Source organism: Bos javanicus, chromosome 25 (assembly GCF_032452875.1).
Source record: "Bos javanicus breed banteng chromosome 25, ARS-OSU_banteng_1.0, whole genome shotgun sequence".
NCBI lineage: Eukaryota > Metazoa > Chordata > Mammalia > Artiodactyla > Bovidae > Bos > Bos javanicus.
Genome location: NC_083892.1, coordinates 30801838 through 30826929, shown reverse-complemented (window position 1 = coordinate 30826929; position 25092 = coordinate 30801838). Strand labels below are relative to the sequence as shown.

At 41.6% G+C, this 25092-nt stretch overlaps 1 protein-coding gene, 1 long non-coding RNA gene and 1 pseudogene across 9 annotated transcripts in view; all 3 read left to right on the top strand.

Moving 5' to 3' along the window:
- The window catches only part of AUTS2 (activator of transcription and developmental regulator AUTS2), a 1221294-nt gene that overhangs the window by 111887 nt on the left and 1084315 nt on the right, over window positions 1-25092 (top strand). The window lies entirely within an intron of this gene.
- On the top strand, window positions 11450-11562 carry LOC133238954 (U2 spliceosomal RNA; annotated as a pseudogene).
- The window catches only part of LOC133238917 (uncharacterized), a 158083-nt gene continuing 146431 nt past the window's right edge, over window positions 13441-25092 (top strand). The window contains exon 1 of the long non-coding RNA XR_009733675.1: window positions 13441-25092. This exon is cut by the window's right edge and continues 18122 nt beyond it. This is a non-coding gene — a long non-coding RNA (uncharacterized LOC133238917).

Genomic DNA, 25092 nt, shown 5'->3' with positions numbered 1-25092 from the left:
TGTGCTTTGTATGTGAGTGGTAGAAGGCTTGTCACTCATTACTTTAATACCTCACTCCTCCTCATTGTGATAAAACCCATCACCTAAACCGTTGACAGTTAGTTTCATAGAATCTTAGTGCTGGAAGGAAGCTAGAGATGGTTGCAGCCAGGCTGGCCTGCAGATGCCTGCAGACACACCTTATTACGTCTCTTCCAACTGGCTGTTCCACCTTTGCTGACATGGAATGGGCCTGCCTTGGGAGATCATATCTTCTTAACAGCTCCATTTTTTTTCTGTTAGAAAATTCCTGCTTTATATTGAGAGGAAGTCCCTCTCTTTGCAGATTTCTGTCGGTTCTTTCTTATTTTACTCTCTGGGGTCATATTGAATAAATGTAATTTCCTCTTTCACACTTGAAGCCCTTGAGATTTTTTTTAAAGACAGCTATCATATCCCCCAAGTATTCAAACTAAAAAAAAAAAATCTCCATTTCTTCAGTTGGGTCTCATATGAAACTATCTCGAGACTCCTTTCCATCCTGGTACCTCTCCTGAGTATGATACAACATGAAGAAGGGGAGACTGAAGGATGGTTTAATAGGAGCATTTAAATGCTGGGGGAATTATTATACAGAGGAGGTTGGTAATATCTCTGCCATTACCACGGAAACAAGAAATCACAGGCTTACATTGTGGCTGAAGAGATTCAGGTATCAGGAAACCTGTCTTAACCTCGTGGATTGAGATAGTACAATGGACTGCCATGGGAAGTTGAGGGATCTTTTGCCCTAGAAATGTATAAGACAAGCCTTTAACCTCACGATTCATTTATTTCATATAAGAGACTTTGCTTTTAGTGAAATGTTCTGCTTAAAGAACAGTCTTGTCACTGCTTGTCATCCATGCCTGATGCCTGGATTTCCCTCTTGTGTTGGCTCATTGGATGTAAGGCATCATCATGACTGCTGTTAATCACAGGGGGAAGGAATATGGTTCAGGGCTTTATGAAGGAAGGGAAACAGTGGCGTAGCTCAGGATAATTAATAGCAAGTGGAGTGACAGTTTGATTCCCTGGTAGGGACCCTGGCATTGTTAAAGGAAAAAATCACTTTATTCTTTCATAGAGAGAGGCAGCTGTAATTCTGGTTGGATGGAATCCAATTAAAAGGAACTGACATGCAAATTGATGATCAGACAGTGTGAGCATAGAAAAAGTCCAAGAAGAGTTCTGTAAGAAGTGGCAGAGAACAGTGTAAGTAATTTGGCATGGTAATGTGAGTAAGAAAAATGGAAACATATGGGTTGGCTACCTGAACAATTATAAGTCTGGAATCTCAGCCAGGAGAGAGCAGGAGGCTACTTGGTTTGATGGGTTTATAGCTACTAAACTTTTAGACATCTTCATGTTGAAACATGCATTTTAGGAATTATATATAGCCTTTCACAATAGAATGATTATAAATCAACCCAAACTGGTAGAGGTTAAATATAATATTCCCAAGAATATATGATGGGAGACCAAGCTTGGCTCTTGGAATGATCTCATTGTACACATACTTCACCTGACCTGATGATGTATACCTAAAGATTTGTGTGAAAATTGACTCCTAAATTTAGGATGAAATAGGAGAGCTTGCCATTTATAGTAATGATATTATGAATCATTTTCAAAAGTGAAAAATCCATTTATAACCAAAGTCATGCCCAATTTATCCTTTGAGTAAATTCATAAGTCCATATGTTAGTTTTGCTTAAACAAAGGTACTTTTCTTTGAAATGAAGTAATTGTAGAGACATGTAGCAGTTAAGCTTTGGAGTAACAGAGGGAAAAAAATGGGCAGAATTTTCTAAGAAGTCAGATATATTGCTTTTTAGGAAGGAAAATTCTGCTTAGGAAGTCAGATAGCCTCTGCTGTTATTATGAGAGAAGGAGAAGGCTGCCCGGTGTATTACAGGGAGATTTATTAGGATCTTTTGGGAACTGCAGCGGAAAAGGCTGTGAAATGTTTTGAAGAATGTGAAAGTAAGACCACAGCATTTTCTAGACTTAATTCAGAAGAAACCCAAAGAAGGTGAAATGGAGTTCAACCTGAGGAAGCTGTTTAAGATTGAGGAGCTAAGACTTTACCAGCAGCAGCGAGGGGACCAGTGTGTTGTGGGCAGTATTTGCAGTCAGCGGGAGAGCGTCCAGTTGTCACAGTGGATGGCAGCAGGGACCATTAACAAAGGAGATTCAGGATGACCAGGTGTGAGTAGTGTGCTGCATTGGTGCCAACTCCAGGTGATTTTGCCCCCCGAAGCCACTCTGCTCGGGTTCTCCTGCCGCTGTCCACTCTGCCCAGGGCTGTCACATTTACTTTCCACCCTGCCCCAGATGGTCCTACCCTCAAGAGCCCTTCCCTCACTTGATTCAATTTTCTGATAGAAGCTTCCTTATCAGGGAGACTTTCCCTAATAATCTAAAGCGAGCACTCTTCCTTCCCTTTCTCTGCTGTACCTTTCTTTACAGCACTTGTGCTCGAGGTAGAAAACAGAAATATTTTTCTCTTTTCTCTCTAGTAGAATTAAGTTCCATAGAAGTTCAGACCCAGTTTGTTTTGCTTACTGTGTTCCCAGCTCCTAATCCATACACATTTGTGGAGTGGAATTTAGGGGGTCTCTGTGATACGATCTTGGAATGAGAAGGGGAATCAGTTGCTGTCCTGTGTTACAATATGTTACATAGTTATAATTCTGACGACCTCAGCAGACAGTGCTGTGAGCTTTGAGAAATAAGTTGGGGATAGTCATCATAGAGAGCTTCCCAGGTATCTCAGTGGTGTAGAATCCTCATGCCAAGCAGGAGACATGGGTTCGATCCCTGGGTAAGGAAGATCCCCTGAAGAAGGAAATGGCAACCAACTCCACTATTCTTGCCTGGGAAATAATCCGTGGACAGAGGAGCCTGGTGGGCTACAGTTCATGGGGTTGCAAAGAGTCAGACAGGACTTAGAGACTAAACAATTCATCACAAGACTGGAGCTGAAGTGGTTCTGTTTTGGTGGTCAAGACTAGGAAGAATACTGTAGACTGACAAAAGGGTAAATATAGTTGCAAAGATTTAGAAATGAGTCTTGTGTTTGGAAATCCATCAATGATCTTGATTTGACTGCTGGAGCACAGGTGCGTGGTGAAACCTGACACAGGGGTGGGAGGTATGGTTGGGAAAGACATTTGGTACATAAGTCACAATCTGATTGTGGTGAGATTTGGGGAGTGGTGAGCCCAAAACTCTACATCTGAATGATACTGTGAAGGAGGGATCAGAAGAGGGAAGAGTGGAGAGAGATAGGATGTAGAGCAGGGGTAGATGTGAGTTTTCCAACCTTGGGATGCAGGATAAAGTTTGGGACCTCCACACTGAAGGACAGAAGAATGAAAAGCAGTTTCTTTTGTTACTGGATGACTGATGATATACTGTATATAGGTAGTGGCTACAGGTTGAAGATGAGTAGCTCTTGTAACTGTTGAGTTTTTTCCATAGGGATAAAGCTGTGCCCTTGGCACGAAAGGAGAGGAAAAGGCCATTTTGGTTCATAGAATAGAAAACTGTAACTGAGAACTCCCTTGGCAGATGGGTAGGAATTCTCTACCCATCTAAAACACTCTAGCTGGTGTTTTGGCAGCTGCATGGCCTCACACAGTTCATTTACCTGCAGTTCTGTTTCTCTTTCAAGAATGGACTTTATTGATATGCTTACATTGTTAAAGTGCAGATCGAAGTATACTGTTGGGGAAATTTATGAATTCCTTTTATAAATACTGGGTAAGGTTAGGAGTCCTTTCCTTTAATAGAAATAGATATGAGGACTTCCCTGGTGACTCAGACGGTAAAGCGTCTGTCTACAATGCGGGAGACCCGGGTTCGAGCCCTGGGTTGGGAAGATCTCCTGGAGAAGGATATGGCAGTCCACTCCAATATTATTGCCTGGAAAATCCCATGGACAGAGGAGCCTGCCAGGCTACAGTCTATGGGGTCTCAAAGAGTCGGACACGACTGAGCGACTTCAGTGTGAGGAGAGTAGATCTTAAATACTCACCCTTCCTCCCCCAACCCAGCAAACAAATATGGAGACATAGATCTGGAATTGCGTTCTTCCTGGAATGTGGTGTCAACAAAGTATCAGAGCCACTTGCACCCTGAGAAAGTATGACCATTTCTAAGAGGTGGGCTGCACATTTTTTTTTTAAGAGCAGACAGGATAGGAGCGACTTTTTGCTGCTTATAGTCTCTGCGTCAGCAGTTGGTGAGGGCTACTGCAGAGCAGAAGCAAAAGGAGGATTTGATTGTGTCGGATGTGCTCCTGGTATTAACCTGCAGGTCGCAGCAGTTCTTGTTCCAAACGGCTGTGTACCAGGCAGTTGGACACTTTATCCTGAATTTTACTCCGTCATGCACAGCAGCTCCTGTAGGTGCATCCCCCTGCCCCCGCCCCCGCCCCAGCACTTCAGCCTTGGTCATTTGGAGTAGTTGACTTGTGGTCTAATACAGAGTGTTGCATAGGCTGCATAGCTCCCTGAAATCTTTCAGGATATGTGGATACTCTACATTTTAGAGTGCTTTCTTTACTTGGATAAGGAAGAAGAAAGAAATGTTAAGGATTGCTTTGAAATAGGTCCATTTTTTAGAGTTTAAACTTGGGCAAAGGATAGAACAGCTTAGTGTCCGATAATAAGTAATGTTCCTAGAGTCCTAGAACTAGGTCCTAATTCCAGCTTTCCCACTTGGTACTTATGTGACCGTGGGGAAAGTTACTTAGTTTCTGCATTTGTAAAATGGGGGATAGTAATAGCACCTGCTCTAGAATGGTTGTGAGAAATATGCAGTAAATACATGTAGATCTTTTCTCTCAAGGACCAGCTTGCAATACATGCTCTTTAAATGTTAGTTGATGAAAAAAAAAAGAAAAATAAATGTTAGTTGATGTTATTCCTGGCTTTCTCAGAAGTCATTGGCAGTTCTAAGGCTTCACAAGATAGGCTGGCAAAACCAAGGCTTTGCTGTTTGCTGTGTCAGAAAGTGACTTGGTGCTAGAAATGATTCAGTGGGTAGGGTGTGGACTGTAGGAAGCTTCAGTACCCCAGTCCACTGGCCTTATATATGAAACAGCTCATTACACTCTCATGTTAGTTCAGTGAAATGGATAAGGAGTCTCAGTCTGCCTCCTCAGGCAGCTTCAGAAGTCAAGCTGAGCTTCTCAGAGTATCTGGGAATCACCTGGGAATAGGATAGATGCCTGCAGCACAGTGGTAGGGGATGGTGGTTGGGACCCAAGAGGAAACAACAGAAGCAGTTGATCCTAGCAAGCAGGAGAGGGGTCACCAAGGAATTTCTGAGTCAGTCAGTAAGGGAGCTTGGTGATAATGGCGAAAAGAAATCTCTCAACTGGAGGAGTCAGACCACCTTGGACGTCACCCCTGACGTGCCACTAATATTGTATGTTACATCCCCATGAGTGAATCCTGTTTCCTTGCTGACCATCAGTTTCTTTGCTGTAAAATGATCAGATGATTTCCTGACTGCTTTTCTACTCTAGACTCCGTGATTTCACCACTTCATGGCTTTTAAGAACTGTTAGAGGCAGGACTGTTGCAGAACACCCTGCTGTAGACTTTGGTCTGTGCGAATCTTTAGTTTTGTTTTTTCGTTCTTTCAAAGAAGTTTCTGTTCAAAAGACCGTGAAGCATTTCATCATTGGTCTTTGAGGGAGCTGTCTCTTTAATCTCTCACGTTTCCTTTTTTCCCCTACAAATGATATCCACAGGACTGCTGTTGTCTTCTGCTCTCTGGATCAGCACTTTTGCAGGGAAATGAAAACATTGCACTTTTAAAGGTGCAGAAAGCAAAAACTGTCGCATCAGAATTCAAGGTTACAGAATTGGTTAGCTTTCTGGTTTGTTTTGCTGAGCTGAAGGAAAAAGATTTGATTGAGTGCTACTGCTTAGGGATAAATATTAATAACCACAAAAATCCCCCAGTGGTAAATTTTTTGCCCTCTTTACAAATAATTTCAAGTCATCATCTAGGACTGGGATTATTATTGTCAACTATATACAAATCTGAGAAATGTTGAGTAAGTGGATGAAGGATGTGATTGGAGAGAAACAACTGGTGGGGGTAAATATCTAGAGAAGACATCTGTTCTGCTTTCTTGATGTGTACATTATTATTTTATAATGTGTTCTTTTAAAAAAGATTTTATGTGCTTACTTAGGTTGTGCTGGGTCTTTGTTGCTGCACTCGGGCTTTCTGTAGTTGCAGTGAGCAGAGGCTACCCTCTAGTTGTGGTGCTAGGACTTCTTACTGTGGTGGCTTCTCTTGTTGCAGAGCACGGGCTGTAGAGTGCAGGCTCAGTGGTTGTGGTGCATGGCTTTAGTTGCCCGAGTCGTCTGGAATCTTTCTGAGCCCTGCATTGGCAAGCGGATCCCCAGTCACTAGATCACCAGGAAAGTCCTGTAGCATTATTTTGAATTTTAATTTGTTACAGTTCAGATACATAAGTATCTAGCAGCTGCCTCCTTATAACATCAGTTGATAAAAATAGTATTAGAAAAAATTTGTCAAAAGAAGTAGAATTTTTTTTTAAAGATTTTAAGAACTGAAGTTCTTTTCTGACATCTGATCTTATTTGTTTGTTAATTTTAGAATATCTCATTTTTTGATTGGACTCAGAAGTGGAAGCTCTCAGGGAGCCTCTGACTCTTGGCAGTCTGTTCATGGCATTTTTCTTTGGCCTCTTTCATTCTCTTGGCCAAAAATTTAGCATATTCTGCAGCTTCTTCTTTATTTTTCTCAGTATGCTGTTTCTTCAGAGCAATATGCTGATGTTTGTGTTGCAGAACACGTGGAGTAACAAGATGCCGAATCCTGGGGGCTTTGGTTCTAGGTTTCTTACCTTCTTGGTTTAGGGGCTTTCTCACAACATACTGGTAGACTTGTCTTTAGAGAGACTGATAAGTTTGTGGATTCTGCTAGCTCTTTTGGGCCCCTGGCGACAAGGCACAGTAGTATCAGTGAGTCCAGGAATATCCTCTTTTTTCACAATGACCAAAGTGAGAACAGTCAAATTGGCATCCAAGATGCAGCACTGTACAGATTTGTGCTTTCTTTCTCCAGTCTTCCTTGGTCTGTAACAGAAATGCCCCTTTCTCAGTAGCAGAAGACTTGGCCTTGGGTCAAGACACCCTGCTTCACAGGGAAGCCCTGTTTGTCATTCCCACCACTGATTCGGACCATGTAACCCTTTCATTCTTCACCCACAGCACCAGCAGCAACTTCTGTGACCATACTCTTCTCATAAAAGGTATTGAACTCATTCATCGTCTACTTCAATGAGTTTTTGGCAGCCAGTGGCCAGGAAAGAGATGTTCAGCTTCATTCTGAAGCGGCCAACTGCCTCTGAGATGCAGCGAAAAAAGAACTGAAGTGTTTTTAAACTTTGATATTCCAAAGAGAAGAATTGTTAGGTTTGGTTTGAGAGTTCCCAGTAATACCCAAGTAGATCTTTACCACAGACTTAAAATATACTCATGTGCAGTTCTTTGGTTTGTTTTTGTTTTGTCCTCTGTCCCAGCTGACTTTAGGGGAAAGGTAGTATGGTATAGTTATTACTTTACATGTAAAATCAATAGAAATATACCAAACACTAGCTGTATACCAGAATTTACCACCATTAAAATAGAGCTGGTCCCCTCTGCTCTCATGGAGTCCACCTGAGTAAGGTACAAAAGTTTGAAAAGTAAGCATAATTATCTCGCAAATAGAGAAAGAAGAGTATGATAGGCATGCTGTTATTTCCAGCAGATCGCCTACCACATAGGCTTCATATGCTAGAAGTGCTCATTAAGTACTTGGAGAGGATAGAAGAGGGGGCATTTGCAGCTTGGAGAGAGATCAGAGAAACCTTTACGAAGGAGGTGATATGACAATGATATTTCAAAAGACAGGAAAGAGTATCCATGTAGATGGGTAGGGTTGACGTTCCAGGGAGAGAGACTAGCCTGAGGAGGTACCTGCCTCCTTTTCAGGTCCTGAAAGTAACTAGGTACAGTGTTGCTGGAGGCCTGGGTTTATGTTAAGGGTAGCGGCAAATGAAAGGCAGAACGCAGGCTCTTTGAGGACTGTCTGAGAAGATTTGAGAAGGTGTGTTATGGGAGTTGTATTTTGGAAAGAGTTGCTAGTTCTCCCAGATTTCAGTGTTTCCTGAAATAGATGTACTGTGTAATGTGGAAGTACACGATCAGATCAGTTCATCAGTATCCCACTGCCATACATGTATGTGCAAAATTTGGGCAGCAAGGTGTAGTATGTAGGGTGTTATATGAAAATACGGGATACACACACATACAGTGTTAGTTTGGACAAGAAATCATTGTGATGCTGGTTGATGGAGAGCACAAATGAGGAAAGGGGTTAGGGAGAGATGTTGGAATCGCCCTGCCCCCTCTACCTCCCACTCCCTGCAGGGGTCCTCAGTTTATTGATAACTACAAGTTATAATCACCTGGGGGTCATAAACTTCTTTGGTACAGTTTGCATGTAGTAAAATGCACAAACCTAAAGTGTGCAAACCAGTGAATTTTGACAAATAGGCATATGCCAGCCCAGTTCGAGAACAGTCATCACCTGAAACATTCCTTAGTCCTCACCTCTAGTCATCTCTTCTCGTTCCTGCCACTGTTCTGATGCCTGTCATCACAGCTGCTCTTGATCTTCGTAAAAATGAAATCATATAGTGTGTACTTTTGTGTGCTTGGCTTCTTTTGTTAGTATTTTTGAGGTGGTTCTATGTTGTTGTATGACTCAGTTCTTCTTTTATTGCCAGTAGTCTTCTGTTGTTAGATATGCAACTATTTGTTTAACTGTTTCTCTTTTGGTGGGCATTTGAGTTGTTTCTTTTGACTGTTGTTAATAAAGCACTGTTGTATAAAGGTTGTTGTTCTTTTGTAAACATAGGTCCTAGATTCCTGGTTTGCATAGATTCCTAGGAGTGAAAATGTTGGGTCATAAGGTATGTACATGTATTTAACTTTGTAAGAAATTGCCACAGTTTTCCAAAGTGGTTGTACCAGTTTACACTCCCACCAGTATTGCACAAGAGTTCTTGTTAATTCATATCTTCAAAAATATTTTGTGTTGCTAGTCTTTTTAATTGTAGCCATTGTAGTGGGTATAAAATGGTGATCTCATTATGTTTGAATTTGCATTTTCCTAATGACTAAGTGGTACTGAACACTCTTCTGTGAGGTGTTTGTTCAAATCTTTTGACCATTTAAAGTTGGATTGTCTTTTTTTTATTGATTTATAGAAGCTCTTTATGTATTTTGGTACAAGGCTCATGTCAGATATATGTAATATGAATGCATCTTCTGGTCTGTGGCTTTAGGCATCATTAGGCAATTTCCTAATGGTATCTTTATGAGCAGGAATTTTAAATTTTGATTAAGTTTAGTCCATCTTATTTTCCCCTTGTATGTTTGAGTCTTATGTGTCATCTCTAAGAAATCTTTACTTAACCTAGGTTATGTTTTCTTCTTTGCATTTATATGCATTTATATTTTGGTTTATGTTTTATCTGATTTTTGTGTGTGATGTGAGTTAGGAGTCGAGGTTCATGTCTTCCCTTTACATTTATCCAGTTGTTCTAGCATTATTCTTTGAAATCACTTTTCTTTTACCAATGAATATCCTTGGTGCCTTTGTTGGAAGTCAGTTGTCTTTTTAAGTCTGTTCCTGCTTATGTCTATTTCTAGACTCTCTATTCTGCTCCATTGACATATTGTCTTTCTCCTAATACCCTTGTCTTGCTTATTGTGCTTTTATACTGTAGTAAGTATTGAAATGAAGTAGTGTGAATCCTCCTACTTTGTTCTTTTTCAAGATTGTTTTGACTATTCTAGCTTCTTTGCTTTTCATATAAAATTTTAGAATAAAAAAAAGCACGTGGGGTGCTTTATAAGAAAGCCCTTTGATACTCAAGCCATATTCCATGCCAATTAAATCAGAATCTTTTGGAGGTTGAATCCAAGTATTTGTCAAAACTCACTAAGTTATTCCAAATGCAGCAAAGATTGAGTACTAATGTGCTAATGGGATTTTAATATGTTACCCTAAAAAAGAAATTCGGTAGTAGATTACTGGAGTGGAATGCATGTGTAGGAGTTCAAATGGACCCCCAAATGGAAGAGATTGTCAGTGCTTATGGAGAGAGGGAGACTTGAATAGACATGATGGAAAGGTAGTGAAAAGCGGCGTGGTCTAGGCGGTTCTCTCTCCTGGGGGACATGCAGTCCCCTCGCTGAAGTGCTGTCTTGTCACTCAGGATCTCCTCACCCTTACCCTAAAAATCGGAGACTCCAAAGCTAAGGAATGCCCTTGGTTGCTAAAGCAGGTAAAACACATTATTCTATAGAGCAGCTTTCTCCTTGATTAGGGAAATGTTTGTGAAATCTGCATAATAATGAACTGGGTAGGCACCTTCTGAAATGATTGTGTGTGTGGGGTTTTTTTGTTTTTTGTTTTTTGCTTTTTTGGAAGGTTTTATGTCTTTTTAAATTTTAATGTTTTATGAAAGCACTGATTCATCTATTCTTACCATAAGTAGGTAGTTTTGTCAGAAGTTCTGCCTCCCTAAAAGGCTTTAAAGAAAAAAGGGACAAAAAGTTGCAATCAAATAATGCTGTTCTTTGGGAACATATAAGCTATGTGGGCTGGTAGGTGTTTGCTTGTGGCTTTTTTTTTTTTTTAATAAATACATTTTCCTTCTTGAAGAGAGTTTGAAGCTAGTCAGCTGAGTCCCTCTTTCTGAAATGCACGTTCCCTAAACGTCTGTAGAGAATTAATTTCAGTCATCGCCGGCAGAGCTTTAATCTCAGCTTTCTGCTCAGTGTTATGGAAAATCCTCTCTAGAAAATAGCCAGTATCTACCTGCTACGGATTGTTAAGAAATTCAGATAAACATTTGATTTTTGAGTGTTTTCCTAGTAGAAACAGCATGAAAAATCCTTTGGTGAGCTGGATTTTAGAGTGCACACAAAAAGCAAGTATTGATGATATATTTGTATTTTTGTATGTGTGACATGTCAGTTGTACTGTTTTCTTATTTCTAAATAGATTTCAAATATGCCATGTCCAACTCCAAACCTCAATTCTCTGTGAGGGGTGAGATATCTTAGACAAGAAAGAGCTTTGGTGTTAGCAAACTTATAACTCCTTTGTGAATACACACACACACACACACACACACACACACACGCACACAAACATATTGTCTTCAAGGCAGGGAGTCCAGTGGGCAGAGGATAGGAGTAGAGCGCTTCACTTTCTCTATTTACCATTGTATTTAACAATACATATTTCTTTCATTAATAATTTTTTTTTCTTTTTTTTTTTCTAATTTTATTTTATTTTTAAACTTTACATAATTGTATTAGTTTCTCGGCCTTTTGGCTAAGATCAAGTGTAGTATCTGTTCTTATCAGTTTTATTAATAATTTTGTAAAGAGGGAGAAACGTTCACCGACTCCTGTTGAAGAACCCTCCTCTGCCCTGCTTATTTATGCTTCGGCTGTGCTGGGTCTTTGTTGCTGCGCTCAGGCATTCTCCAGTCGCAGCAAGCAGGGTCTGCTTCTAGTTGTGCTGTGAAGGCCTCTCATCGTGGTGGCTTCTCCTGTAGTGCAGCATGGGCTCTAGGGCCAACGGGCTTCAGTTATTGTGGTGCATGGTCTTAGCGACTGCAGTGTGGGGTCTTTCAGACCAGGCATCAAACCCGTGTCCCTTGTATTGCAAAGGAGGTTCTGAACTAGTGGACCACCAGGGGAGACCTTTTTTTTCTTTTTCAGAGATCAGATCAGATCAGTCGCTCAGTTGTGTCCGACTCTGCGACCCCATGAATCGCAGCAGGCCAGGCCTCCCTGTCCATCACCAACTCCCGGAGTTCACTCAGACTCATGTCCATCAAGCCAGTGATGCCATGCAGCCATCTCATCCTCTGTCGTTCCCTTCTCCTCTTGCCCCCAATCCTTCCCAGCATCAGAGTCTTTTCCAATGAGTCAACTCTTCGCATGAGGTGGCCAAAGTACTGGAGTTTCAGCTGTAGCATCATTCCTTCCAAAGAAATCCCAGGGCTGATCTCCTTCAGAATGCACTGGTTGGATCTCCTTGCAGTCCAAGGGACTCTCAAGAGTCTTCTCCAACACCACAGTTCAAAAGCAACAATTCTTGGATGCTCAGCCTTCTTCACAGTCCAACTCTCACATCCATACATGACCACAGGAAAAACCATAGCCTTGACTAGACGAACCTTTGTTGGCAAAGTAATGTCTCTGCTTTTGAATATGCTATCTAGGTTGGTCATAACTTTCCTTCCAAGGAGCAAGCGCCTTTTAATTTCATGGCTGCAGTCACCATCTGTAGTGATTTTGGAGCCCAGAAAAATAAAGTCTGACACTGTTTCCACTGTTTCCCCATCTATTTCCCATGAAGTGATGGGGCCGGATGCCATGATCTTCGTTTTCTGAATGTTGAGCTTTAAGCCAACTTTTTCACTCTCCTCTTTCACTTTCATCAAGAGGCTTTTGAGTTTCTCTTCACTTTCTGCCATAAGTGTGGTGTCATCTGCATATCTAAGGTTATTGATGTATCTCCCGGCAATTTTGATTCCAGCTTGTGTTTCTTCCAGTCCAGCGTCTCTCATGGATTGCCATTTCCTTCTCCAGGGGATCCTCCCAACCCAGGGATCGAACCCGGGTCTCCCGCATTGTGGGCAGATGCATTACCTTCTGAGCCACCAGGGAATTTTTTTCTTTTTAAATACCTTTATTTCTAGGATTTGTCTGTAAGGCAGACTTCAGTTTTACAGTGGTAGAATCCTAGCAAATAATTTTCTCTTTTGTTTAACATTTGAAAAGTGATTTCCTATGTTGCCTTACCATCTTAATTAATCATTTCTATAACTGCGTAATAGTACATCAGATTGTGCCATTGTTCTTCTAATGCTCGACATTTAAAATTTTGTACTGTTGTACCACAAAGAGCTTATTTTTACTATGTAGGATTCCCTTCCTTAATTTCTTTGATAGATTCTCTGTTGTAGAATAATAAGAGGGTGGCTTTTTAAGGGTTTTTTTCAGTGTCTACTATCTTTACTGGAGAAGGAAATGGCAACTCATTCCAGTATCCTTGCCTGGAGACTCCCCATGGAGAGAGGAACCTAGTGGGTTACAGTCCATGGGTCACAAAGAGTTATACACGAGTGAGTGACTAGCCACAGCACTATCTTTATAGTGTATACTGTTTTTACACTGTAGCCTATCATCAGCAATATAAAGTATACTTGCCTTACAAATATAATTATTTACATTTTTAGAGATAAAAAGGTATTAAGTTTGTTTCATAACTGTATCTCTAAAAAGCTATCAGATCAGATCAGTTGCTCAGTCGTGTCCGACTCTTTGCGACCCCATGAAAAGCAGCATGCCAGGCCTCCCTGTCCATCACCAACTCCCGGAGTTCACTGAGACTCACATCCATCGAGTCAGTGATGCCATCCAGCCATCTCATCCTCTGTCGTCCCCTTCTCCTCTTGCCCCCAATCCCTCCCAGCATCAGAGTCTTTTCCAATGAGTCAGCTCTTCGCATGAGGTGGCCAAAGTACTGCAGTTTCAGCTTTAGCATCATTCCTTCCAGCTATGCTTCTAAAAAGCTATGCTTGCCCTTTATTTTTGTGTACTAACTGAACTCCATTTATGTTTGCCTTTTACTGGTTTTTGGATCAAAAATTTTTCTTAACTAATGTGAACTTTTAATGTTTTATGTATGTGTGTATGTGTATATATACACACATATATATTAATCCTTTGCAATATTTGTCATGAATACTTTATCTGGCTTGTAACTTTTTATTTTAGTTTTTCATTATAGAAAAGGGAATTCATTAGGTTGAAGTTTTGTTTTCTTTTTTTGACTGCTTCTATTACCCTAGGATGAACAAACTTGTCATCCTTTCAAAGATCTAACACCAATTTTGTTTTTTACCCGTTAATATTTCTTATGGTTTAATTAAAAGGCGTTTCATGGGTCCATTTGATTTCTGTTGGTTTATGTACCCTCTTCTCAGCTTCATTACGGTGAGGACACTTGGGTTAAACCAGGAGCTTGTGTTATTCACGAGCCTTGGGAGAGGAATAGAAACAGTCAGAATTCCTATCTCAGCTTCTGGTAATGTCTACAAGTCTGTGTTTACTCATCTATAAAGCTGGGATGAGAATAACAAATGTACAGAGAATTTCCTTTTAATGCACTTAAGCCTTCTCTTAAGCACTGTTAAGAATCTCAGCTAGAAGTGTTTAAAATACCAAATAGCTGTAACCTTTGATTGAATGTGTGTACCATCATTTCTTGGATTTTTCTCAGTAGTTAGAGATCACATGGGATCTTTGGAGTTTTTTGAAGCTAACCCCTGCCCTTATTATTTGTGGATATTAGGGACCTGGGTATAGAAAAACCTGCAAGTTGAGGATGTCCATCAGAAATACATAGTATGTGCCCCAGATCTGAGTACTTAGTGAGGACTCTGGGGACGCTATAACAAAAATGACTTGGGGAAATAGAATAGAGGCAGTACATATAAGCGGCCTGAAAACACGGGCTTTGACTTGTTTAACTTAGACGTACCACTTACTTATGTGACTTTGGATAAGTAATTTTAACCTTTCTAACCTCAATTTCCTCAGTTATAAAATGGAAATAATTTTGGTGAGCCATTTAATTAAGTAAGAAAATGTGTGTGAAATGCTCAACATGGTGCTTGACCCACAGGAAATGCTGAGTAAATTGTAGCTGGTTTTACTACCTTTATCAACCTAACCTTTATGTAACGTTCATCACCTCTAGAGCCCTTTAATGTGGTGGTTTTCATTTGTGAATCTGGGTGCTTTATATAGAATGGATTTTTAAATGTTCCATGGAGTTTTTACTTGTCACCTCAAGAGGTCGTTTCCTTTTAGGTACCTACACAACTGTGTATACTTAGTTGGCCTTTGTGATGTATCTTTATACCAGTGTCGTCTTACCCAAATTTAACTCTAAAACCCTGTGTGAGTACAAAGGTATCTTATTTAGCTGGGTTGTCCTTGTACACAGCACTGTGACACAGGGTCCAGACCCTTCAATATTAGAGCTTTAGCTCTACAGTTTATTATTTAAGTGACTTTAGGCAAGTCAGTCTCTGGCTTGCCAAGGCCACCCTTTCCTTATCTGTAAAATAGGAAACAGATTCTTCATGAGGATTACTTTAAGTGATGTGCTAAGACGTGCTTTGCATAACAAATTGCAATTTCCCCCCCATACCTCATTGTGCCTAGCTCAATAGTGTTGAGGCTTAGAAAGTGTATGTTCTTTGGGGTTGGAGAGAGATGTGGAGGCAATGGACACAATTCTTAACTCCAGTATTAAGATATGTTCATTGAAAAAGTGAGAATTGTTCTTTGGGGGCAAGTTGTCATGCAGGGTGCTATGGCATGCTCATTAAGACCCTGATACCTTGCCTTGAAGTGTTTGTTTCTTGCTATTGTAAAGATGGAGCTAGTTCCACATAGGTTCTCAGAGCAGGTTCAGTGATTGAACCCTACCTCAAGGAAATAAACTTAATATGTAATAAGTAAATATGGCTTTTGGAGTGTGATCTCTGTGATCAGTCTGGAGGGGTGCGTATATGGAGGCTCAGTAAATACTGGGATGCTGGCTCTGTGGAAGACTCTGACTGAATCAGCCTCGTTTCCCTTAGAATTTCTTTTCGTGGTTGACCACAGGTGTATTTCTTTGTGTCCTGTGTGTTCTCGGTTTATACACATATATATTTACAGTTTGATTTTTAGAAATGATGATGTTGAGGTTTTGCCTGTAGTCAAATGTGGGAGATGCAGGTTTGATCTCTGGGTTGGGAATATCCCCTGGAGAAGGAAATGGCAACCCACTCCAGTGTTCTTACCATTAAAATCCCATGGACAGAGGAGCCTAGTAGGCTCCATTGGGGTTTGCAAAAGAGTCAGACATAACTGAGGGACTGAGTGATTTCAATAGACAAGGCCCAAACATTAGGTTTCCATTTCTCTCTTGAACAGAAAGTACTCAAGTTATAGAGAAAAAAAAAAGTGAAGATATTTAATAAAAAAATTTCTTTGTTCATTTTGGAAAATGCTACCTTCATTCATTCCCTAAGAGACAACTTATTATATTCTGACAGTATCATTGAATAGTCCAAGAAAGTATGATGCTTCAATATAAATTTATTTTTCTTGGCACAGTTTTTGTTCTTAATATTTGTGCCTAAAGGAAGAGGATGTTGTTTCTCATGGGGCAGAGAAGTCCTGGTGTATAGAGAACGGTGAGAGTGCTATTTCCTTGAATATAGATTGGGCTTTAGTTTCCATTTAAGGATGTCTCTGGGAAGAACAAAGGCAGTTCTACTTAGCAGCTTGGGTTTTGCTAATTATGGAGGGCTGGATGTGTTTTCATCTAGTGTGTTCTGCCTGGTCCTCTTTATACTTTTGGGATGTGGGGAGTTGGCTTTGGTTCAGTGAGGTGCCCACAGGTGACGTGTCATTTCCCTCCCAAGATGGTAGAGATGACAGGCTTTCAGATAATAGCTGTTGGGAACTAGGGCATAGGAATCCTTGGCATTCCCATCAGTGTCGTCACTGGGTGGCAAATTTGATAACAGAACAGAAAGGAAAACTGTTTTTGTAAAGCTGTGATGTAGTCCCTATGTGATTAACTCTTTGTGGCCTTTTAAGTATAGAAGAAATTTGCATTAGGAACTTTAAACGTAAGAGTCTTTGATTTTATGAAGTCTATAAAAGTGATGACCAGTTGTCAATATTTTGACGATATTTCCCAGGTGTCCCCTCGGCCCAGTTGGTAAAGACGTTTGAATGTAGTGACCCTAGTGGAACCTTCTCTGAGAAGGGAATAAGTAGTCAAGGCTGCAGCCTGACACCATTAAAAAAAATATTTGGGTAGCAGAAGAGAGCACCCTATTGGGATGTTTTTAAAAAGTTAAAAAAAAACCAATATCCATGAAACTTTGCTACATTGTGTAAACAGCAGACAGTGTTAAGGACGAGCCTCACAGGTAAACTACCATTAGCATTGCCAGAGTGGCTGTATCATCCTCTTCTTGCCCCTGTCAGCAAAGTGTTCCTAGACTTTGGTACCAGGGAGTTTCTCAGCATTCACTGTTGTTAAAACACAGTTCCTGTGGTTTGTTTATCTTCTTTGGGGTTCCTTAGCAGCAAATCCCAAAACCACTCACTTTTTTCTTCCAATAGTATTAATGTTCTAACAGGGGCTATACATTATATTAAAGTAAGGATAGTTCTCCACGGGAAGGCTGTTTTTTAAATGAGACTTATTCAACCTCTTTTTAGCTGGTGTTTCATTACCACCAAGGATTTATAATGCAATAGCTCTGAGGCGAAGCTGGTAAGAATGCCAGCTTCGCTAATATTTAGAGTCATAAAATTCTGGATATTGGACAAGCTCTTAATTACTCTGAATCCGTCTTTGTCTTAATAAAAGTTGGATTGTACCCACTAAAACAAGATGGCTGTGTTTGCATTAATCTCCAAATGTCGGTTAATACCCTTTTAAAAGCTGTCTCTTAGACAAGAGACTTGAAAATTAATTCCCAATTTTCAGCTTAAAATGAAGAGCTCTTCCACGTGTGGAGTTTGAAGGGCTGCCATTTTTCTGATGTTGTAGATCAGGTGCCAATAATAACTGTCTGTTCCTCTCCATTTTTTTTTTTTTTTTTTAAGGTCTTAGGTAAGGGGAGAAAGTCTCTTCTGGTGCTGGTGCTGTGGACTTCTTTTTTTTTCAATCTGCTTCAAAGTAATTAGATAGAGTCCTGTTTTCTCCATAGAGTTTGAATCACTGGGGATGAGGGACCTAATGAAGGTCTACATAGTGGGGATCCTGTTATACATCATGGCTAGAGAAATCTGGGCTTTATGTATACCATTGTGACCAAGCTAGATATTTTAAGTTTTTTGTTGTTGTTGTTCTGTAATGTCTTAAGTACTTACATACTGGGAGGTTTTGCTGTAATGGTAGTTTCTTAACTGACTTCTTCAAGTGCAATACAGAAAATTCTTTTCCTTTTGTCTTTAAAGTCTCCAGAGTATCTACTGCTATGAAACCACTTAGTACCACTAATTCCAGGATTCGTTTCTGTGCTACAGATGGTCAGTGAGATTATAAGGGCTTTGAGAAGATTTTTATATAAATTGAGATCTTCTCAGTTGAGAGTCTCTGTCTGAGGCACTGATTTTTCTTCTCTGCTTCCAAATGCAGGGGTCTCCAGTGTGTTCTATTAACCAGATTCTACTTTGATTATCAGTGGGGCTTGGGGCAGAGGGAACTCGTGACAGGTTTAAGGAGAAGTAGAAACCAATGTACTGTAATCAAATGAGAGGGAACAAGTCATAAAAAAATCTTCCTCTTATTAAACGTGCAGGTGTTGAGAGTATTGTTTTTCTGTATTTCAGTCTTCTCATTTTATAGACATTTTAGTAATAAAATACTTATGTAATAAATAACCATATGCAGGTTATATTAACCGTGCAGACTCCTAGACATCTCCCCCTGGAAATTCTGATTCAGCAGGTCTGGGATAGGACCCGGAAATCTGATTCTTACAACCAAGCACATTTGCTATTCAGACCACTCCGTTTTATCCTCCCAGAGCTCCAGGTTTTCATGGATAATTTGTAGAATACACTTTTCTTTTGTCAAAGCTTTCACCTGGTATGATTTTGTGAGGGGTCAAATAAGTAGAGCATTCTGCAAAAACTTTTTATGTAGGACAGTATCACTGCCCAAACAGACTCTTCAGTATAAGAATGAACTTTTTTGCCAACCCAGTAACTTTTACATCAGTAATAATGGTAAAGGAATAAGGAGGCATCTGAATGGGCAGATACCCCAAATCTGTCATTGTGAATGGTGGAACTGGGGTGTCAGGCCTGAGAAGAGGAGGTAACCCAGGTGCTCTCTCTTCAAACTCTTGGAGAGTTATCATATGGAGGAGGGCTTGCACTTCTGGCGGTCCCCCCAGAGCAGACCTGGGACTAACAAGTGGATGGTAAACAGAAGAAATAAGTGTCATAGAGGAGACCAGTGGACCCGCAGCCTTCATGACATACTGCTTTGACTTCAGATTATTTGTAGCCTGTGGAACTATTATTTTCTGATTTCAGATTTCCAAAGAAATCTGACTTAGGCAGCCGGGTAATCAGAGAAGGAGAATGGAGGTACTCAAGTGAAAGCAGGCTGAGAGGCAGCTTAAGCCTCTCTCCTCCCTGAAGCTAGTGGGACCCTTCCCTAGAAGCTTGGAGCTGCCTGCACGGTGGTGAGTTCTCTTCAGTGAAGGGGGCTGTGCAGGTGTCCCCTTCCCTGCCCCAGCAGGGTGTTGGTGAGCTCTGAGAGGTTCGCTGCTATAGATAGTAGCATAGGTGTGACTCGAAGTGTGGGGCTTAGTGAAGTGTTGGTGTAATGAAAGCACTGGAGGAAATCTGGATCTCTCTTTCAGGACTACTGAATGAGAGATTGCTAAGATCCTTTCTGACCCAGAAAGTATATGGTGTCTTCCTTGAAGATTAAATCTCAGATCTCAGCATGAATGACTGAAGGATATAAACTCTGCGAGGGCACAGACTTTGTTTCTTTGGTGCTACATTTCCTGCAGTTAGAACAACACCTGTCATTAGTGGGTACTCAGTGAATATTGAATACATGACTATGTTGAAGAAGGTGAAATTTATCTAAGAGGATACATTGTCAACCTTCCCCCTCTCCCTTACAGTCCTGGAGATTTCTCTTTTAACCACCTATCTGATTATCCATGCCATCCACCCTCACTCCATGGCTCCCATCTCCTCCTTCCCAAAAGGCAAAGGAGAATAAGGAGATGAAAGACATTGTGGTAAACCAAAGTCCCGTCAGGAAGAGAGTGAAATACCCCAGGCACACGAAGTGGGAAGCCTATTGGCTGATGATTTGACTTGGGTATTTCCTATGATTTTTCAGTTGTGGTATGTTCCTGTTCATGGAGAGAAGTGAGAATTTTTTGTAGGTTTATGGCCTAGATAGTCAGGATATTTTGTGGAGCCTCTGAAGTGTTACCACTTCATCTTTATCCTTGCCCGCTATGTAAATTCTTGTGTTATCCAGTGTCAGCTTAAAGCTGATTAGCATTTTGTATCACCTTTGCAGCTCATAAATGATCCACCTCCCTTCTCGGTGAGCAGGCCGAAAGTCATCAATCAAGGAGGCACCTGCTGCAGGCCTGGCCCCTCCTTGGCCTGTGACTTAGAGAACATTCTAGACTTTTTGTGGGTCCTTCTGTGGCTTGGTCAATGGTAAGGCTTTCCCATGGGAAATGAGTAAAAACTTTGGATATGGGTTTTACCCAGGCAGGTCCTGTGGGTTAGTCTGGACAGTAGAGGCCCACACACAGTTCAGAAGCCCTGGTCCAGCCACACAGTATGGTTCATTGGACCTATTTGATTTTCAAACGTTTTGGAGGCAGTTGTCAACATTTAAAAATTAGGAAATTTCATTTAAAATCCAGATTTGGGGTTATTCTGGCAGTACAGGCATGATCCATGCTGAGTTCCAGTTGGTGCTGAGAGCAAGTGTGCACGAGAGAAGGGCTGGGCTTCCTGCAGTATCGTGGAGGCCACCACCCTCCACAGTTATTATCTGGGCTGAACCTGCTTTACTCAAGGCCCTGTGTTACAGACACATGCATTCGTGACACCCTGCTATAGTGTGTGAGGGTTTTTTTGTTTTGTTTTTGCTGTTTAAAAAAGTCATACCAATTTTAACTTGGTTGACTTAATGGTGAGAGGCCAGCATTTATTGAACTATTATCAAGTACCAGGCATTGTGCTGAGTGCTTTTATATATGTCTATTTATGTAGTCCTCACAATTATCTTACTTTTATAGGTGAAGAAATTAAGGAAGAGAGATGTTAAATAACTTGTTCGAAGTCACCTAGCTTGTTCAGGGTCACCTGTCTCCTGACACTGGCCTGCTGTTTGTACTCATGTCCTTCCAGGAGCAGTAGGCATCAGCTGAGAAGACAGTGACAGTGGCACACTCCTGCATCCCCAGCCTGCGCCTAGGAGAGGGCGCCGGCCCTGCTCCAAGCATAGCTTGTTGTAGTTTAGTTGCTAAGGCGTGTCCAACTTTTTGCGACCCCATAGACTAGCCCGCCAGGCTCCTCTGTCCACAGGATTTTCCAGGCAAGAATATGGGAGTGCGTTGCCATTTCCTTCTGCAGGGGGTCTTCCAGACCTGGGGATTGAACCAGCTTCTCCTGCATTGGCAGGTGGATTCTTCCACTGAGCCACCTGGGAAGCCCCCTAGGCATAGTTGCACAGGGGTATTTGACAGGCAGACCCTTGTACAGGCCTGTTGATTTCCTTCACCCTCTTATTTTCATCATCCATCCTGTTGTTGTAGGATACTTGTTTGTAATGTATCAGGGCCATGTTACGGAGAAGGCAATGGCACCCCACTCCAGTACTCTTGCCTGGAAAATCCCATGGACGGAGGAGCCTGGTGGGCTGCAATCCATGGGGTTGCTAAGAGTCGGACACGACTGAGCGACTTCACTTTCACTCTTCACTTTCATGCATTGGAGAAGGAAATGGCAACCCACTCCAGTGTTCTTGCCTGGAGAATCCCAGGGACGGGGCAGCCTGATGGGCTGCCATCTATGGGGTCGCACAGAGTCGGACACGACTGAAGCGACTTAGCAGCAGCAGCAGGGCCGTGTTATAGTGAATGCAAATAAGTCATTGACATTTAAAATTAAATTGCAACAGGTATTGTCAATAGCTAAACTACTCATTGACAGTGCATTGCTAATTACATTGAGAGAACATCCTAACTGGATATATTTTGCCAAATCAAACTGTAAACATTGGCTCTCTACCAGAAAATTCATTTTGAGTTGCAGAAAGTTTGGGAATTCACAGATCGCTCACCAATCTCAAAATACTGAGTTTAGGGAAACTCGAACAGTGTTTTGCTGAGGTTTCTTGTAGCAGAGGGGAATTCTGGTCTTTCCACTGCTAAGCCAGGAGGAGAAAGCTGTGACTTTGAAAGATTGGGGGTCGGGTACATCTCAGTGCAGGGAGGGTGGGGGGCATTGTTGGGTTTCTCATCTGTATATCTAAGCCACATACTTTAGATCAAGCTTTTTGTTTTCTTCTTTCTTATCTTCCTCTTCCTCTTCCCCTTTTCTTTCCTTTCTCCATCCTTCTCCTACCCTCTCCTCTGTATGTGGACAGAGAAGGAGGAAGGAGGAGGGAGAGAGTGTGCACTAACTCACGATGGGAGGTGCTATTCCTAGTGCGCTTGCTAAGTTGCTTAAGGCTTGTTCTGAGCCCGTGGACCTTATGGACTAGCCCGCCAGGCGCCTCTATCCATGGGATTCTCCAGACAAGAATACTGGAGTGGGTTGCCATGTCCTCCTCCAGGGGATCTTCCTGACCCAGGGATCGAACCCAGGTCTCTTACGTCTCCTGCATTGGCAGGCGGCTTCTTTACCACTGCTGCCACCTGGGAAGCCCACTCCTGGTGCTCGCTGTGGTTTAATTCATTTGATTCCACAATAACTCCAGGGTTTAGTTATGCTACAGATAAATAAACTGAGGCAGAAAGAGTATAAAACATTTGTTCAAAGTCACATGGTTGGTCTGTTCTATTGAGATCTCACAAGTAGTCTGCCCTGAGGCCAGTGGTTCCATCTTCTGACTGATACCGATTGTACTCTGAGGGTGAACATTTAAGCCTCTGTGTCTCTGGACCTAGGACTTCCTTTGGGGCTCTTGCAAGTAGCAGTTTGGTTGGCAGGGCAATTAAGTATGCTGGGTGTGCTGTGCTGAACCCAGGAAGGGAGGGGAGGAATCTAGTCTTTGCTTGTGTTATACATGCTTATTGGTTTGTGGCAGGCGTGATTGACACCAGAATCAAAACGACTTAAAGCAGCTTCCCTGGAGAAGCACTACTCTAACGGTTTTTTTCCTCTTTGTTGCCCCAGGTCCCTTGTGAATAGGATTTAGCTGTGATTCAGCTGCTGCTGTTCTTTTGGTAATCAGTGTGGAGGAGGGAGATGAGGGCTGCTATTAATGGCTTCTTATTTTGCATTCTCCTAATCAGATATCCTGCAGTTATTAATGTACATGCAGGATGCTCTCCGGTGTCTCTGGGTGGTTTTGTTAGGTGTACCAGACTGTTAAGCTTTCTAAGATGGAATGTTTTATTAGGCTCTTGCCTGGGGGTTGAATGGGTGGAGGTTGTTAAAAAGCACTAAGTGAAAGGAATATGGTGTAAAACCAAGATCATGATCTTGGCTGGGGCAGGGGGAGGTGGCCGGTATGGTGTGGGGTATGTGGGTGGGTGGGACAGCAATCCACCAACATCACCTTCTTCTGTTGCCCTGAAAACCTTATCTTGCTAATACTCTTCAGATATCAATAGTGAGGTAACTATTATTAGTGAGTTATTTACTAGGCAGCTAAATGCAAATTCTCTCCCCCATTAGATTTAATTAGGATGAAATCATACATTTAAATAACCACTTCTTTTACTAATAACTGAACTTCTGATTCACTCTGAACCCAGGCAAATGCCTCTTTCTGTATAAACAGCCCACCTGCATGTTGACACAGCCAGGTTCCTGATGTGGGTGCACACGTCTGGGATTTCAGAGCATGACTGGCATGGAAGATCTCTGGCGTAGTTTCTTGCACCCTACCTTGGGGACATACAGGATAGTCCAGCAGACCAGCTGAAAACAAAACAATCACCCAAGCCAGATTCTGCTGTTTCTATTTTCCTGTTTTTTTAGGTGTTTAATGGCTGCATTAAAAAAAAAAATCCTCTACCTGTTTCTTCCATTTAAACAAATGTCTTGAAGAACAGTAATAAACATTTGAGTTGAAAGAATTAGGTCTCTGAGGCTTTTGCTCTCAGACTTGTGCTAATTCTTTAGTATGTCCTTGATGTAGTCTGTGTGGTCTGTTTTGAGAGCGTGTGGATGATGTGATGATGTGATGATGTGTAGAATGGTGGCTGCTCTATGTTCTGTGTGTGTGGGGTGGGTATTTGGGGGAGGGTTGAACCTGCAGTTTGGAGGATCAGAAATAAATAGGCAGCTTGGCTTCAATCCCTCAGGGGCATAACCAGCTAATGAATGAGAGGACTGCTAAATTCCCAGTTGTCTTTGTGGCTCGGAAGACTTAATAATTAAGTCTGGGGCTACCTTTAGTGGGCTAGTGAGGTGAGAGCAAAATCAACAGAAGACATGTAGTTTATAGCGACCTGAAATGTGCAAGCGACATGACTGGCTGTCTTTTTGGCCCTGGGGAGGTGTGGCTGGCCCTGCTCTCACCCTCCAGGAGTGGGATTTGTGCCAGACACCAGCTAGACAAGACCAGCTGCTGCTTCTATGTTTTGTGGACATGATTGGCTGTAGCTTTTGATCAGGACATTGTTCCTAATGAAGTCTGACCGGCATCATTTAGACAGGAATGAATGACAGCTGATGTGCAGGATTTTCCTTGATTGGCAGCATTTGGAACTGGTAACCAGAGGAGGTGAGGGGAGGGAGAGAAGCCAGTTCTGACTGACAAGAGCTTATCTTTATTTAATCTGCCTCCAAGACCCCGAAGCTGAAAATTTAGGCAACTGAAAGAAAGGAAGACACAATTGTGCAACGTAATTAAAGATTCTTGACAAAAACATACTTAAAAATGTGTTCAATGGGAAAGCAGTGAAGAGAGTCCAGGTGTGAGGTTAACACTGCTCCCTTGATGTGAGAAAGAGAGAGCTTTTGTGAGCAGATCGTTAATTTTTATCCAAAATTAAAAAGAGTGATGGAATTTTAAATAATTTTGGCTATAAAAAATTCTGGTTCTAGTTACCGTTTCTTTGACTTGCCAACCTGCTTGGAAAGGTTTCCTGTGCAGAGGCCAGAAGTGGGTATAGAATGTCATTGT